A 17,976-nucleotide genomic window follows, 5' to 3' on the forward strand; every position below is an offset into this window, starting at 1 on the left:
GCAGCACTATTCACAATAGCAAAGACTTGGAGCCAACCCAAATGTCCAACAACGATAGACTGGATTAAGAAAATGTGGCACATATATACCATGGAATATTATGCAGCCATAAAAAATGATGAGTTCATGTCCTTTGTAGGGACATGGATGAAAATGGAAATCATCATTCTCAGTAAACTATCTCAAGGACAAAAAACCAAACACCACATGTTCTCACTCATAGGTGGGAATTGAACAATGAGAACACGTGGACACAGGAAGGGGAACATCACACTCCGGGGACTGTTGTGGGGTAGGGGGAGGGGGGAGGGACAGCATTAAGAGATATACCTAATGCTAAATGACGAGTTAATGGGTGCAGGAAATCAACATGGCACATGGATACATATGTAACAAACCTGCACATTGTGCACATATACCCTAAAACTTAAAGTATAATAATAATAATAAAAAAAAGAAAAATATGAACTAAGATGGACTTAATCTTCCTGACCTCAAAACTTACTATAATGCTACAGTAAGTAAGGCAATGTGTTCCACATACAGATATGTGGAACAGTATAGTCAGTCTAGAAAGAGAACAACAAACATATCATTAATTTATTTTTGATTAAATTGCCTAGTTATTTCAATAGGGGAAGGATAATCTTTTCAAAAAATCATCCTGGAGCAATTGGATATCCATATGTGAAACAGTGAACCTCGATTTTTATCTCACAGTGCACACAAAAATATAACTCAGAATGGATTACAGACCTTTGTGTAACATGTAAAGTTATAAAACTTCTAGAAGAAAACAGGAAAACATCCCTCTTTGTGATTTGGATTAGTCTAACATTTCTTGCATGTGACCCCAGAAGCACACACCAAAAAAGGGGAAAAATTATTAATTAAAATTTAAAATATTTTCCCTTCAAAAATACTAAGAAAATTAAAAGATAAATAATAGACTGCAAGAATTTTTTTTTAAAACATGTAATTGATAAAAGGCTTGTGTGCAGAATATATAAAGAGCTCTTTCAATTTAAGAAGGCAAATCAAGAAAAAGTAGATTTGAAACAGAAATATTAACATAGAAGATATATGAATGTCAAATATACTCATGAAATATGCCCAACAGCATTATTCAGGAAGGAAATGGAAATTAGAATTACAATGAGATTTGTGTACACATCATGTCTTAAACTTCTAAAACTAAAAAGAGAGACAATTTTGAGTATTGCCAAGAAATGCAGAGCAACTGGTAAAGCAAAGCATGTTACAGTCTCCATGGGAAAAGTTTGGCAGTTTGTTATTAAATTAAACATACAATTATACAATGGTTCCTCAATCCTGTTCTTAGGTATTTACTTAAGAGAAATGGAAACATGTTCATACAGTGACTTGCAATCAGATATCCATAGCAGCTTCATCATAGTAGCTAGCCTCAAACTAAAAGAAACCCAGATATCCTTCAACAAGTTAATGGACAAACAAATTATGGTATATCCATAAAATGAACTACTATATAACAATCAAAATTAACGGATTACTAATACATTCAACAACATGAGTGAATCTTCAAAGCATTATACTTAAATGGAAGAAGCCAAATGCAAAATATTATATCCTGCATGATTTTATTTAAATGAAATGCTAGAAAATGCAAAACTATAGCAACAGAGTATGGGTTAGTTGTTGCCAGAGGCAGGGGATAGAGGAACATGATTGATTTCAAAAAGACAGAAGGAAACATTTTGCATTGATGGCTGGTATCATGATTATGGTCAAAGTGACCTGATTATATAAATTCATCAAACCTCACTGAATTTTACACTTAAAATTCGTGAATTTTACTTTATGTAGGTAATGTAAATACAGCTGATAAATATAACCTAATACTTTTAATTTATATTTTTGTTTTCTGCTGTGATAATGTTGACGAGTACTTCTAGAATTATACTAAATAATAGTGGTAAGAGAATGACCTTGTGTTTTGTATTAGTCCATGTTCATGCTCTGTTAAAGACATACCCAAGACTGGGAAGAAAAAGAGGTTTAATTGGACTTACAGTTCCATGTGGCTAGGGAGGCCTCAGAATCATGGTGGGAGGTGAAAGGCACTTCTTACATGGCGGTGGCAAGAGAAAATGAGAGACGCAAAAGTGGAAACCCCTGATAAAATCCTTGTGTCTTGTGAGGCTTATTCACTACCGCAGTATGGGGGAAACTGTCTCCATGCCTTCAAATTATCTCCCACCATGATTCAGATAACCTCCTACAAAAATCCCGCAACATGTGGAAATTGTGGGAATACAATTCAAGATGAGATTTGGGTGGTGACACACAGCCAAACCATATCGGGCTTTTTCCTGATTTCATTACTTGTATATCTATTGTTTCACTATTGGTAGAAAGATGAGCTACTCGTTTGGAATTAAATGTCTTCACCATGTTTAGTAAGTATCTTGTATTTCTGTTTTGCTAAGTATCTCCACAAGGACTAGCTGCTGGCACGTAATGATCATATGGATTTTTTTTTGGGTCTTTGGATGTGATGAATCAAACTAACAGATTTTCTTATATTGAATTATCCATGTAATAATTTATAATATACAAATTTTTATACTATGTTTATATTGTTTTCATACACTATTTTTTAAATGTGGGAGCTTTGCCTTGACTTTCAAAGTGAGATTAACCACTTGTTTTCTTTTCTCTATCTTCATTAAATTCTGTTATTGGAGTAATCGTTCATAAATAAATTGAAAAGTTTTCCTTCTTGTGTGCTTTAAGATATTTTAATGAAGTTGTATAAATTCCTTGAGCATTTTGACAGTAGTGGTTTTTGAAACTACCAGGGTCATGCACCATCTTGTAGGTATTTGACAACCTTCCTTAGTTCTCTGAGGGTTATGGAATTAATTTGATTAACCTTCATTTGTTTGGAAGTAGTTTATTAGAAGTAGTTTATTTTCACCAAGATTTCCTGCCTTCTAAGAATAGAATCAAATAGATTTAAACATGTTATTTTTTATAATTTTCAATATGTTCTGCATGGTTTATTATATTGTTTGTGTTGTCTCTTTTATATTAAATTAAACTTACCAGAGTGTTCTACATTATTGTTTTTTCTCAGAGAGGCAGCTAGTCAATTTGTTTACCAATTGCACATTTTCTGTAATTTCTTTTTCTGTTTTTGTTTATTTTGTTACTCCTTTCCTAGGTTTTTCTGCATTATATACAAATGCATATAGTATATATGCATTTCATACTTTTACTTTATAGTAAGACCTTAAAAATGGACCTTTTTTCCCCAAAAAACAGCTTTGGCCATATTCCCTGTTTTCATATATAATGCTTTTCTGGAAAAATTGTCAGCATAACTACTAAAGTTTTTATTTCCTCAAGAACTGATTGTGCATTATTCTTTAGAGAGTGAAGAGCCAGCGAAGGTTTTGACTGAGGAAGTGATATGATCAGATCTATAAAGAAATACCTGACAGCATTGTGGATAATGGATTGCAATAAAGTGACACTTAAGATGAGGTTTAAGAGGCTATTGCAAGAGTATACATAAGTGGTGATGACTCTGATATGAACAAAAGTCACGCTGCTGAGAGTTGATGTGTTAAAGGAAGGGAAGATGAGGAAGCAATGAGAGTCTGATCATAAACTTAAGCAGACAGGAAGGGCCAGCTATATCTGAGACTACAGCTTCAGACAAAATGATAATCAGGTAAACAAGAGCTGAGTAGGGGTTTTTAAACAGAAGGTAAGAAATAGATAACATTTTCTGGCAGGATGAGACCATAGCCACAGTTGCTACTTTATAAGATACTTTGTAGACATCAAGCACTGCTGGAAAGTAGTTTGTGAGAGTGCCAGCCCAGCCATGATGGTGCTTCTAGATTATACATGAAGATGATAGGATCTAGAGAAAGGGAAAGAAATTACACTTAGATGGCATTGTTCTAAGAATGGTTGTCATTGTCATGTTTGTATTGGGACAGGAAAGAGTCAGTGATGAGGGCAGTTCTATTTGGATTCAGATAATGACATCATGCCTTAAATTGCTGAACTGCCAGTCTATCATCCAAAGGGAAACCTCTTCTTCATCTGGACTTTCCTATATTCCTATCCATGTACTGCATTGTTGAGCTATAATTCTCTTGTTCTCCTTTCTAGAAACTTTCAACTATGAGTAGCCCCTATTCTATGGTTAACTAACTCTAATCTATTTTGTATCATGGCTCTCTGCTAAGACACTCCTATCCTTGAAGTTCTGTCAACTGAAGGCTCACAGAGCTGAAAAGAAAACATTTAGTATTCAGGCTACCAACCCAGTTGGGATCTGCATTGCCAAGATTCCAAAGAAAAGTGCATTGAGGTAGTTTTCCCCTTAAAGAATTTGTCAGTTTGCAAGTGGTATAAAGCTTCAGTACTTATTGAAGAAGTTGTGAAGAAAGACTGGTAAGTAATTCAAAGCTTTCAGAAGTCTCATGATGCTTAGGAGTAAAATATTAGAATTCAGAGCAAGGTGTAGTGGCATGCACCTGTAGTCCCAGCTACTTATGAGGCTGAGGTGGGAGAATTTCTTGAACCCAAGAGATCAAGGCCAGCCTGAGCAACATAGCAGAACCCCGCCCCTCTCTGCCACCCCCCCCAAAAAAAAAGAATTAGAGTTTAGAATCTGAGAAGGATAAAAGACACTGATAAACACTCCCAGACTTCTGATAAGGGCATAAATATAAGGGTGAATTGAAAATAATGAAATCTGAAACCCAGTTTCCAATCAGATCAGATTCCATTTAGATTCAAGAGATCTGTCTTTAGCCTAACTGATGCCAGAAATAATTCTGAATCATTTCCAGAAGAGGATAACACTACCCAGAGCCTCAAATAACTTATATAATTTTTTAGATACAATCTCAAGTATTTAATTAAAAATTTACTGGGCATGCCAGGAAACAAATGAGCAAAAACTAAGAGAAAAAAATAGGCAATAGCATTAAAGCCATATTGTTCCAGCTAATAGAATAGCAGGTAAGGATCTAAAGACGATTGTGATGAATACACTCAAGAATATTTATGACAACAAGGAAAATTGAGGACCAACATCTAATCACAAGGTCAAGAAATCGAGACCATCCTGACTAACACGGTGAAACCCCGTCTCTACTAAAAATACAAAAAATTAGCCGGGCGTGGTGGCGGGCGCCTGTGGTCCCAGCTACTCGGGAGGCTGAGGCAGGAGAATGGCGTGAACCCGGGAGGCGGAGCTTGCAGTGAGCCGAGATTGCACCACTGCACTCCAGCCCAGGTGACAGAGTGAGACTCCGTCTCAAAAAAAAAAAACAAAACAAAAAAACGTCGGGCGCGGTGGCTCATGCTTGTAATCCCAGCACTTTGGGAGGCCGAGGCGGGAGGATCACGAGGTCAGGAGATCGAGACCATCCTGGCTAACATGGTGAAACCCCGTCTCTACTAAAAAAATACAAAAAAATTAGCCGGGCGTGGTGGCGGGCGCCTGTAGTCCCAGCTACTCGGAGAGGCTGAGGCAGGAGAATGGCGTGAACCCAGGAGGCGGAGCTTGCAGTGAGCCGAGATTGAGCCACTGCACTCCAGCCTGGGTGAAAAAGCAAGACTCCGTCTCAAAAAAAAAAAAAAAAAAATTCTAAAACTGAACAACTGAAGGTAAAAAAACAATCAAAAGATGGGTTTAAAAGCAAATTCCACACAGCAGAAGACCAGATTAGTGAATTGGGAGATTAGTCTATTGAAAGATAAAAGATACCTTGCCTGAAACATAAAGGGAAATGGGGATGGTAAAATACAGCTACGCGGGAGGCTGAGGCAGGAGAATGGCGTGAACCTGGGAGGCAGAGCTTGCAGTGAGCCGAGATCGTGCCACTGCACTCCAGCCTGGGTGACAGGGGAAGACTCCGTCTCAAAAAAACAAACAAACAAACAAAAAAAACAGAATAAAAATATTTGAACATGGTAAAATGTGCCAACAAATGTAAGTGGAGTCCAGACAAAGTTAGAAGAAAGTGGGACATACGCAGTATTTAACGAGACATGACTGTTTCTCAAAACTGATGAAAGATATCAAATATTTAAGAAAGGCTATAAAACCCAAACAGGGTAAATAAAATAAGAGCAATATCAATACCAATAAACAAACCAACAAAAAGTCTACCCATAGGCACATTACAATTAAACTGCTGAAACCAAAAACAAATAGAAAATCTCAAGAATTGCTGGCCAAAACAGATACAATGCCTCCAAGAAATGGTTGACGTTTCAACAAAATAATGAAAGGCATAAAACAGGCCGGGCACAGTGGCTCATGCCTGTAATCCCAGCACTTTGGGAGGCCAAAGCAGGCGGATCACAAGGTCAGGAGTTCAAGACCAGCCTGGCCAACATGTGAAAACCCGTCTCTACTAAAAATACAAAAATTGGCCAGACATGCTGGTGTGCGCCTGTAATCCCAGCTACTCGGGAGGCTGAGGCAGGAGAATTGCTTCAACCCGGGAGGTGGAGGTTGCGGTGAGCCAAGATCGCGCCATGGCACTCCACCCTGGGTGACAGAGCAAGACTCCATCTTGAAAAAAAAAAAAAAAAAAGGCATAAAACAATGGAAGCACATCTGTAAAATAAAGAAAATAATTGTCAATTTAGAAGTGCCCTTTCAGAATGAAGGCAAAACAAATATGTTTTCAGACAAATAAAAACTAAGAGAAATTTGTCACCAGTAGATCACACTAGAGAAAAATACTAAAAGTTGTGCTTCAGGGCTAGGAGGCTAGAACTCACATTCTACTACTTCTTTCACACCTGATATACAGAACTACCTGCTTCATTCTCAGGTTTAAAATGCATACTGATTTGAGGTTTCTGTCATTTGGTTATACCATTTTGTGTTCATCCTTGTCACCATCACCTGCTTAATATTATCCTTTACCTATTTTTTAAAAATTTTGGATCTATCAGCTCAATCTTTCTTTCTTATCCAAGTCCAAGCATTGTCTTTAGTAGCTTCACTCTTCTGTAATATTTTCCAAAATGCATATATATATATATATATCTGCAAATAAATATATATATCTCCTCTACTAGAAATAGATATATATTTCTACTAAGTATATATTTCTACTAGAAATAGAATAGAAATATATATCTCCTCTACTAGAAAGAGACCAGAGCTATTCATTGCTTTCAGGATAAAGGGCAAACTTCTTAGTATAGAAAAAAATGGCCAATAAGCATCTGGACCCTTCAACCATCATACACTGCTTTCTGGCCATGCTGAATCATTTGCAGTTCTCAGAGCGTACCATGTGCTCGCATGCTTCCATGCTGTTGAATACGTTACTCCCTTTGCCAAGATTGCCCTTCAAGCCCAACTTCTACCTATTTTACCTGTCCAGCTTCTACTTGTCATTCACTTATTCAGTTACCAAGTGTTTATTTAATATTTGTGCCACACTCTAAGGGTATATTACTGACTGAAATAGACATAGTAATTTCCTTCAGTGGAGCCCCCAGTCTACTTTTTCTTCGAGGTTTAGCTTACTTTGACTCCTTACTTCAAAAACACACACTCTGGAATATGAACTTTCCTCTCTGCCAAAGCCATTGAGGCTCATCTGTATCATCAGACTTATTACCTGGACTATAATCAATGGTTTATTTGAGCAGCTATCCCATTAGACTGGTGGTTCACAGACTGTGAACCAAGGCATCACAATATGCTGATGAATACCATGACATATGTGATATGCTCAAAGTAAACACAGAATCTATTGGACACAGTATGAACCACTAGCACAAAGAAGCTTATGGTTTCAACATTAGATTACTGTGTTTCAATTATGTCATATATTTTTGAAGCTGAGCTTTCAATGATCATCATGATCAAAAGCAAGAACCACACAAAAATCAATGTGTAACAGAAAATGAGGATAGTGGTATCTAATCTGAATCAAAAATTTTAGAAGTTGTGCACTGCCCAACAGGTGCTAAGTTGTTAGAATATAAATACTTAGTAAGTAGGTTGTTTGGATCCAACTACTTAATAGATAGAACTGGTTAGTAATTATTTTGCCTTAGTGATGCCTGAGAAAATTACTGAGATGCTAAAGGTTCGGTCAACTGAGAAAGTTTGGAAACTCCTGTGTTAGATATAAACCCAGTAATTAGCACAGTGCTGGACATTTAGTCAATGTGCAATAAATATATGAGTGAATAAACTAATACCCAAATGACAGAGGTTACATTCACAAGAAAAAAGATAATTGGCAAATGAAATGATGCCTAACACTGCACCCTAATTATAGTTGTCCTTCAAGTCTTCAAAATCCTACAGAAAAATGTGCGGTACTATAAATTCCATCACATGGAATGTACACATTTCAAGAAAATCACCATACATAGTTTTAGACTCCTTCTGATATCTATATCATAAATATTCATTTACATTACTTGATTTACCTTTGAGCCTGTAAAAACTGTGAACTTCTTTGTGTAAACAAATTATTGTTTTCCATTCTTTGCCCCATCCCCGACCAATGTATTTATTTTTATGTATATCTGTACATTTTCTTTAATAGTAGTGATTCTTTAAAATATTTTATTTCTAAAGAAAACATGCCCATAATTAAAAGATTAAACAAAACTAGTGCACATAAGATAGCAACAGTTCTCCCTACTGTCCCCTACCCAACAGCACCCATTTCAGTCCATAAAGGCAGTTACTGTTAATAATTTACATTGCTGGAGAGGATGTGGAGAAATAGGAACACTTTTACACTTTTGGTGGGAATGTAAACTAGTTCAACCATTGTGGAAGACAGTGTGGTGATTCCTCAAGGATCTAGAACAAGAAATATCATTTGACCCAGCCATCCCATTACTGGGTATATACCCAAAGTATTAAATCTTGCTGCTATAAAGACACATGCACACATATGTTTATTGTGGCACTATTCACAATAGCAAAAACTTGGAACCAACCCAAATGTTCATCAATGATAGTCTGGATTAAGAAAATGTGGCACATATACATCATGGAATGCTATGCAGCCATAAAAAAGGTTGAGTTCATGTCCTTTGCAGGGACATGGATGAAGCTGGAAACCATCATTCTGAGCAAACTATCGCAAGGACAGAAAACCAAACACTGCATGTTCTCACTCATAGGTGGGAACTGAACAATGGGAACATTGGACACAGGATGGGAAACATCACCAGGGCCTGTCGTGGGGTGAGGGGAGGGGGGAGGGATAGCATTAGGAGGTATACATAATGTAAATGACGAGTTAATGGGTGCAGGACACCAACATGGCACATGTATACATATGTAACAGACCTGCACATTGTGCACACGTACTCTAGAACTTAAAGTATAATAAAAAAATTTACATTTACAGCTCTCTAGTCCATTTCTAATGTATATGCATAGCTAAGCATTTTTTTAAAAAATTGTATTATGACATACACAATGTCTATAATTTCCTTGAACTAACAAAACACAATACATCTTGGACATCTTCACATTTCGGTGTTTATAAGATCTTCATTTTATAATATATAGTGTTCCATTACATAGACGTATTGCAATTTTTTGATGAACGTTTATGTGGGTTCATTTGTTCTTTTGCTAAAAAGAGCTTCAGTCCTTTGAAAACTTTGTAAATATTCCTCTAGGATAAATTCCTACAGTGGAAATGATGGATCAAAGGCTAGGCACATTTCACAATTTCAAAAGACATTGCCAAAAGTTTATGTCAATTAATATCCCAGAAATAATTTAGAAGGATACTAATTTTTTTCAGATTCTGGTTTTACCAACATTTTCAATATTTAACCTATTCATTTCTAAGTTAGAAGCTTCTATAAATAGTGTCAGAAAGACAAAAAATCCTGCATGGCGTTTTCTCAATTAACAATGTACTTAGTGCTTTAATTTTGCGGAGAACTTTCATATTTATTATGCCACTAAATCTTCAAAATAATCCCTTGAAATAAATTTTTTATCTTCTTATACAGGAACCAGTTTAGGCATAAAAGGATAAATTACTTGTTCAAGATCACACACATGCTAAGTGGTTATGTTGGGATTCAAACTCTGGCCACATAATGGAGGTCTGATAAAAATAGATATTTAAGTTCAGCTGTGTTATGTTCAGATAATTGATAAAGTTTTTGTGACTTAAGATATTTTTTCAACTATATATAACTCTATGCTACCTTTAAATTTGTGATTTTTTTATTGAAATATTTATATGTTTAAAAATTATTTTCTTTTTAAATATTCTAGAAAGTTTAATAATATGTAATATTAGTTTTTAGAGAAAAATGACTTTTAGAGTATAGATGTCCATTTTTTATGACAGCTAATGAATAAATAAGATAGGAAATACTAAAACTTTCTCTGCTGAAAAAGTGTTTTGGTTGAGAGGGATGTGGGTTAGAGCTCTGTTTCTGCTGCTTTCTGTCTGAATGACTTTAGAAAACTTAACCTCTCCAAGCAGTTTATACATCCCTAACATAGAGATAAATTGATCTTGTATTGCTATTAGGAAGACTAAACAAGATCTTCTATGTGAAGTGCCTGGAATATTGTTGGCACTCAATACTGTTGCTGACATTATTATTGTAATTATTACTGTTGAGGCTGCTAATTTTAGAAGTAATTTTCAGAAATAAATACATTTGATAATAGTAGGTATTTCCTTAAATATTGATGAACTCTGTCTTTTCCTGTGTTACAGAAACCACTGTTTATATATCCATTAAGTTTTTTCATTTCTTTAGAATGTATATAGTTTATGTTATAATCATGTCATATTAAAGCTGAAAGGGATCTCATATTAAAGCTTATACAGATGAAGACATTTAAGTCCAGTCCTATTAACAAATTTGCCAAAGTCAGACTGATTCTTGGTGCCAGAATAAGAATTTGATTCCTGGTCTCTATTTTATTTAGGGTTCATTAATTTATTTCAAAAATTAGTGTTCACATTTAAAATATTTTAAAGTAATTTTTGAAATTATAAACCAAATATTAAAACTTCCTTTGACATCACAGGTGATTGAATACCTATTTCTTCTAACTTCACTGACATGAATCTCTGCCAGTTTTCCTGATGTGTGGACTTTTCCCCTTTATTATGCGTTGTTTTTTTTTTTAAGGAAAGATGCCCAGACTGCAATTCTGGTAATTGTTTGTGCCCGCTTCTTTAGTGAGACAAAACTTAATTTATTTTGCATTTGTCGTATATCCTGTCTCTGTGATATTACAGACACCTAAAAACCTTCATCCAGTAAAACTAGTTCAAATTAAAAACATTTCCATGCCTGCATGTAAATTGTTACCATTTTACGGTTGACTAAACTTATTATCTTACGATCAATATAGTAACTTAAGGAACTTAGAAAATAACATAGAAAACGAGTGGTTTATGAGGTAAGAAAGATTGGAGAGATGTTCCACCTTCATACTTTAAAGCATTGGTCCACTGCCGGTACACCACCAACTGCAGAATGAAGTCACAGACACACAAAAGCCGTCCTTGATTTGTATGGTGGTTGCCTGAAAAATAAACTAGCTTCTAACTTTAATTTAATAGAGAACATTTTAATCTCAAGCTAGTTATACAGTTTTCCACTGGCAAATAGCAAAAAACCAATTTAAATTTTTATTTACAAGTTGGTTATTTGTAACTTGGGTTATTTTCCCACAGAAGCAGTGAGAGTGATTCTTGGTTTGACAACTGTCAGGGAAAAGCCTGGTATCCTATAAATACCTCTAATACTGTTCTCATATCATGTCAATATGAGTAATATTGTTCCTATGGAAAATGCATTTACTTTTGAGGAAGAGTTACATCCTTTTTAAAGGGTGTAAGTGGTGGGATTCAGAATTTCCTAACGTTTACTTGCTTTTTTTTTAGCCATCTATTCATCTACTGTTGGCAAGTACAACCATCAGTAGCTAAGGTATTGCCTCTCAAATTTAAATAGTTTGGAATTTTGGATTATATCTTTTAAATATAAAAATGTAATTCAGAAGTTTGTATTTTCTGAATATACTCTCACTCTAAATTTTGTTTCCCTGTAGGTAAAATAATTGTAATTACTGTTCACACCTAGAATAATAAAGTGAATTATAATGAAAGCAGTAAAGGGCATGTAATGTGAAATTTATTTCTTTAACTTTTATGGAAGAAATAAACAAAAGATGAAAACTAGGTAGATAGAGAGGAGAAGAATGGAAAGATTATTATCAATTTCACTCTTTCATATCATAGTGTATACGGGACCATCTCTGAGATTAAACCTTGATGGTGAACTTACAAGTGTAAGGTTACTTGATGAAGTTCAAAGAGAAAGAGTTATTGGCCCCAGAGAGCAGTGGTGCCTGGAGACACTTATGCACTTATTTCTGTATGTTAACATTTTCTGTCTCAACTCTCCTTTCTGCTGCTGCTGCTACTTCTGCCTCTATTTCTGTCTCTTTTTTACCCCTATGACTAGACTCAAATCAGAATGGGGCCAAATGGGGAGAAAGACCTTTCCTCCTGAACTAAGTTAGACATTGGAGAAGGCCTCATTAAAAATACTTCTGGATTCTGATGATAGAAAGTAAAAATGCCTGATTCACTCCATTATGCCTTTCCATTGAATAGTCATAAAAAATAAGATGTAAAGTTTTAAGAACAACGGAAAATGGGAATAATAAACTATTTGTTGAACCTGGGAAGAATTTCTACTTATCAAAGAATGTAGGCCATGAGGTAGGAAGATGGTAAGTGAGTTACATTTCTCCCCTCCCCTCTGTTTCCTTTCCACTCAAAATATAGATTCATGGGGTTTTGACAGTGGGAAAGAGGGAATGACTATGCTCTTAGAGCTGCATTATAAGGAGAGAAGGGCCAGTTTAGTTCCTTACCTCTTCCTCTCTCCTCACCAAAACGTTTTCTCTCCACCTCTTCCCTTTACTAAATGACACAAGAGAGTATCTTGCTTGGGAATATAAGAACTGGATTTTGTATCTCTGAGGTTAGCACTGAAGGGCTAGGCAGGAATAAGAAGCTAAACTTACAAAGACCATGAAATTAGTTGTCCTGTGGGTTACAATTTGCGATTAATCTTTTTAGCAAGGGAAGAAAGGATCATAGGTAATTTCATCCAAGAATAAATTCTGCTGTTTTTAGTAAGAGTCAGGCAGGGGTGGCAAGAGACTTCTCTCAAGATTGTATATTCACAAAACTTAATAAAATATAACTGATACCTCATTAAGCAATGTTTACAACAACAAATTCTCCAGGTTTAGGTCTTAGAGGGATTCTAGTATCTATTTGGGAATCTATAAAGGCAAACTATGCTGGTAGGACTGGATAGACAACAACGTTTTCAATAAAGCATTAACAAGTAAGAAAAGGAGCCTATACATATATTCTGAAACTCACAAATATGACATTGCACTCTAGGTGCTGATAAAAAATAACTTCACAAAATAATTTCCCCAGGAGTCTAAAGAAAAACTCAGAAATCACCTGCTTTGAATCATTAACAAAATTAAAATACGAGTTTATAGAACAATATAGAAAAATAATATATTACTAGTAGAGAAAACAGAATGAGCTGAGAGGAAGTAAAAAAGGTAAGGAAAGATGTGTAAAAACTAACGAAAGTCCCCAAGGAATCTAAAGATTCAATAGCATTACTAATATCAGCATTAGAAGCAGTTAGGAGGATAACTGGTATCACAGAAAATGGGCTCATGATGTTGAAGAGAACTGAAGTTGAGAATACATCTATAATGCAGAAGAAAATAATACAGAAGAGAAAATGAAGGGAGAGAATCTGTTATATACAGAACAAATTAAACTTATATGCCCATTTAATATATTTGTTCCCATCAATATGTACATATTCATATATATTATGTGTAGATATGGTATATTTATGTATAAGTTACATAGCAAATGTAGCAGGGTAACATTTACATATTATCAACATATATTTTTTACTTTTAAGTTTAGGGTCACATGTGCAGGATGTACAGGTTTGTTACAGAGATAAACGTAGGTCATGGGGATTTGTTAAAGAGATTATTCATCACCCAGCTATTAAGCCTATTATCCATTAGTTATTCCCTCCTCCCATCCTCCATTCTGATAGGCCCCAGTGTGTAAAGTTTTCATAACAATGGAAAATAAGACAACAAATAGTGTGGTTTCTATGTGTTCATGTGTTCTCATCATTTATCTACCACTTTTAAGTGAGAATATTCCATGCTATATTCATTACAAAAAGGCAAATCAAAACCACAATGAGATACCAACTCACACAGTCAGAATGGCTATTAATACAAGTCAAGAAACAGATACTGGCGAGGTTGCCATGAAAAAGGAAGGCTTTGACACTTGGTGGGAGTGTAAATTAGTTCAAACATTGTGGAAGACAGTGTGGGGATTCTTCAAAGACCTAAAGACAGACAGAAATACCATTCAACGCAGCAATCCCATTACTGGGTACATACACAAAGGAATATAAATAGGTTTTTTTGGTTTGTTTTTCCTGAGACAGAGTCTCACTTTCTTGCCCAGGCTGGAGGGTAGTGGTGCAATCTCAGCTCACTGCAGCCTCCGCCTTCTAGGCTCATGATCCTCAGTTTCCTGAGTAGCTGGGACTACAGGCATGTACTAGCACACCAATTTTTTAATGTTTTATAGAGACAGGGTTTCTCCATGTTGCCCAGGCTGGTCTTGAACTCCTCAGCACAAGCAATCCACCTACCTCAGCCTTCCAAAGTGCAGAGATTACAGGTGTGAGCCACCACACCCAGCAACATTATATCTTTTAAAACTTTTAAAATTGAAATATACATACAAATAAACAATGGATCCTAACTGTGCAGCCTATCTAACTGCCACTCAGGTGAAGAAATCTTAAAAAATTACCAGTGATATGGTTTGGCTGTGTCCCCACCCAAATCTCATCTTGAATTGTAGCTCCCACAATTCCCACATGTTGTGGGAGGGACCCTGTGGGAGGTAATTGAATCATGGGAGCAGGTCTTTACCATGCTGTTCTCCTGATAGTGAATAAGTCTCATGAGATCTGACGGTTTTATAAGGGGGAGTTCCCCTACCAGCTCTCTTGACTGCCTCCATCCATGTAAGATGTGATTTTGCTCCTCATTCACCTTCTGCCACGATTGTGAGGCCTCCCCAGCCATATGGAACCATGCGTCAATTAAACCTCTTTCCTTTATAAATTACCCAGTCTTGGGTATGTCTTTATCAGCAGCATGAAAATGGACTAATACAACCATCATCCTGAAACCCCCTTGAGAACCTCTCATTTTCTCTTCTTTCACTTCTGCCCAAAGATCCACTCTTTTGACGTCAAAACCATACTATGATTTTGCCTGTTTTTGAGCTTTATGTAAAAATAATCATATGGTACACACTCTTTTGTTTCTAGCTTTACTCAATATAATGTCTGTGAGACTCATCCATCTGTGTATGCAGGTTTAGCTCATTCACTATGATTTCTAGACTGCACTGTATGAGCATATCACCAAATAACTATTCATTCTCCTGTTTATGAACATTTGGGCTGTTGCCAATTTTTGGCTATTAGCATTCTCATAAATGTCTTTTGATGCACCTGTGAACACAGTTCTATGGGAGTGAAATTGTTAGGAAGCGTTATACATTCAAATTTAGCAGAATATGTCAATGCTTTCTAAAGTGGTTGCAATAATTTGCACTTCCATCACAAGTGTATCAGTTCCTGTGGCTCCTCAGCTTTGCCAGCTTAGCATTTCCAATATTTTCATTGTTAGACATTCTGTTATGGTGTAGAATGGCATCCCACTGTGGCTCGAAGTTGCCCTTCCATGAGGTCTAATGAGGTGAAGGAGCTTTAAAAATATTCCTTGGCTAGAGACAATCCTAAGCAAAAAGAACAGAGTTGAAGGCATCACACTACCTGACTTCAAACTATACTACAAGGCTACAGTAACCAAAACAGCATGGTACTCTTTCCAAAACAGAGATATAGACCAATGGAACAGAACAGAGGCCTCAGAAATAACACCACACATCTACAACCATCTGATCTTTTGCAAACCTGACAAAAACAAGCAATGGGGAAAGGATCCCTTATTTAATAAATGGTGCTGGAAAAACTGGCTAGCCATATGCAGAAAGCTGAAATTGGATCCCTTCCTTATACCTTACACAAAAATTAATTCAAGATGAATTAAAGACTTAGATGTTAGACCTAAAACCATAAAAACCCTAGAAGAAAACCTAGGTGATACCATTCAGGACATAGACATGGGCAAGGACTTCATGACTAAAACACCAAAAGCAATGGCAACAAAAGCCAAAACAGACAAATGAGATCTAATTAAACTAAAGAGCTTCTGCACAGCAAAAGAAACTACCATTAGGGTTAACAGGCAACCTAGAGAATGGGAGAAAATTTTTTCAATCCACCCATCTGACAAAGGGCTAATATCCAGAATCTACAAAGAACTCAAACAAATTTACAAGAAAATAACAATCCCATCAAAAAGTGGGCAAAGGATATGAACAGACACTTCTCAAAAGAAGACACCTCTGCAGCCAACAAACACATAAAAAAATGCTCATCATCACTGGTCATCAGAGACATGCAAATCAAAACCACAATGAGATACCATCTCACACCAGTTAGAATGGCCATCATTAAAAAGTCAGGAAACAACAGATGCTGGAGAGGATGTGGAGAAATACGAATGCATTTACACTGTGGGTGGGAGTATAAATTGGTTCAACCATTGTGGAAGACAGTGTGGCGATTCCTCAAGGATCTAGAACTAGAATTATCATTTGACCCAGCAATCCCATTACTGGGTATATACTCAAAGAAGTATCAATCATGCTGCTATAAAGACACATGCACACGTATGTTTATTGCGGCACTGTTCACAATACCAAAGACTTGGAACCAACCCAAATATCCATCAATGATAGACTAGATAAAGAAAATGTGGCACATATATAACATGGAACACTATGCAGCCATAAAAAAGGATGAGTTCATGTCCTTTGCAGGGACATGGATCAAGCTGGAAACCATCATGCTCAGCGAACTATCACAAGGACAGAAAACCAAACACTGCATGTTCTCACTCTTAGGTGGGAACTGAACAATGAGATCACTTGGACACGGGGTGGGGAACATCACACACTGGGGCCTGTCATGGGGCAGGGGCCTCGGGGAGGGATAGCATTAGGATAAATACCGAATGTAAATGATGAGTTGATGGGTGCAGCAAACCAACATGGGACATGTATACCTATGTATCAAACCTGCACGTTGCATAGGTTTGTGTATACCCTAAAACTTCAAGTATAATAAAAAGAAAGAACAAAATACAAAAATTGAAAAATATGTATATTCCTTTACTATTTGTCTATCATCTTGTGAAGTGCCTATTAAAGTATGTTGTCCATTTCTCCTTTTGAATTGTTTGTATTTGTCTTTTATTTATTTGTAAGAATTCTTTGTATGTTCTGTATATAATCCCTTTGTTGGTTAGATGTGTTGCAAAAATCTTTGTCCTTACGTACTCCACTTTATCAATATTTCTCTTTATAGCAATGCTTCTTTAGTATCCTATTTTAAAAACATAATTTTCATGAATGTTAACTTATATTATGAATTTTGCTTTTTATCTCTTGTATTTACATCTACAAAAATTGAATTTTGTATATAATAGAAGAGGGATCATGTTTAATCGTTGTTGCTGATAGATGGCCAATTGACTCAGGCCATTTATTAGGAAGACCTCCCCTTCCCCACTGATCTTTTTAACAAATCCAGTGTCCGTATACATATATGTGTATATATGATATATACACATATATGTGTATATAATATATAAATATATATAATATATACACATATATGTATATATCATAT

Source organism: Hylobates moloch, unplaced genomic scaffold, assembly GCF_009828535.3.
Source record: "Hylobates moloch isolate HMO894 unplaced genomic scaffold, HMol_V3 SCAFFOLD_9, whole genome shotgun sequence".
Classification (NCBI taxonomy): domain Eukaryota; kingdom Metazoa; phylum Chordata; class Mammalia; order Primates; family Hylobatidae; genus Hylobates; species Hylobates moloch.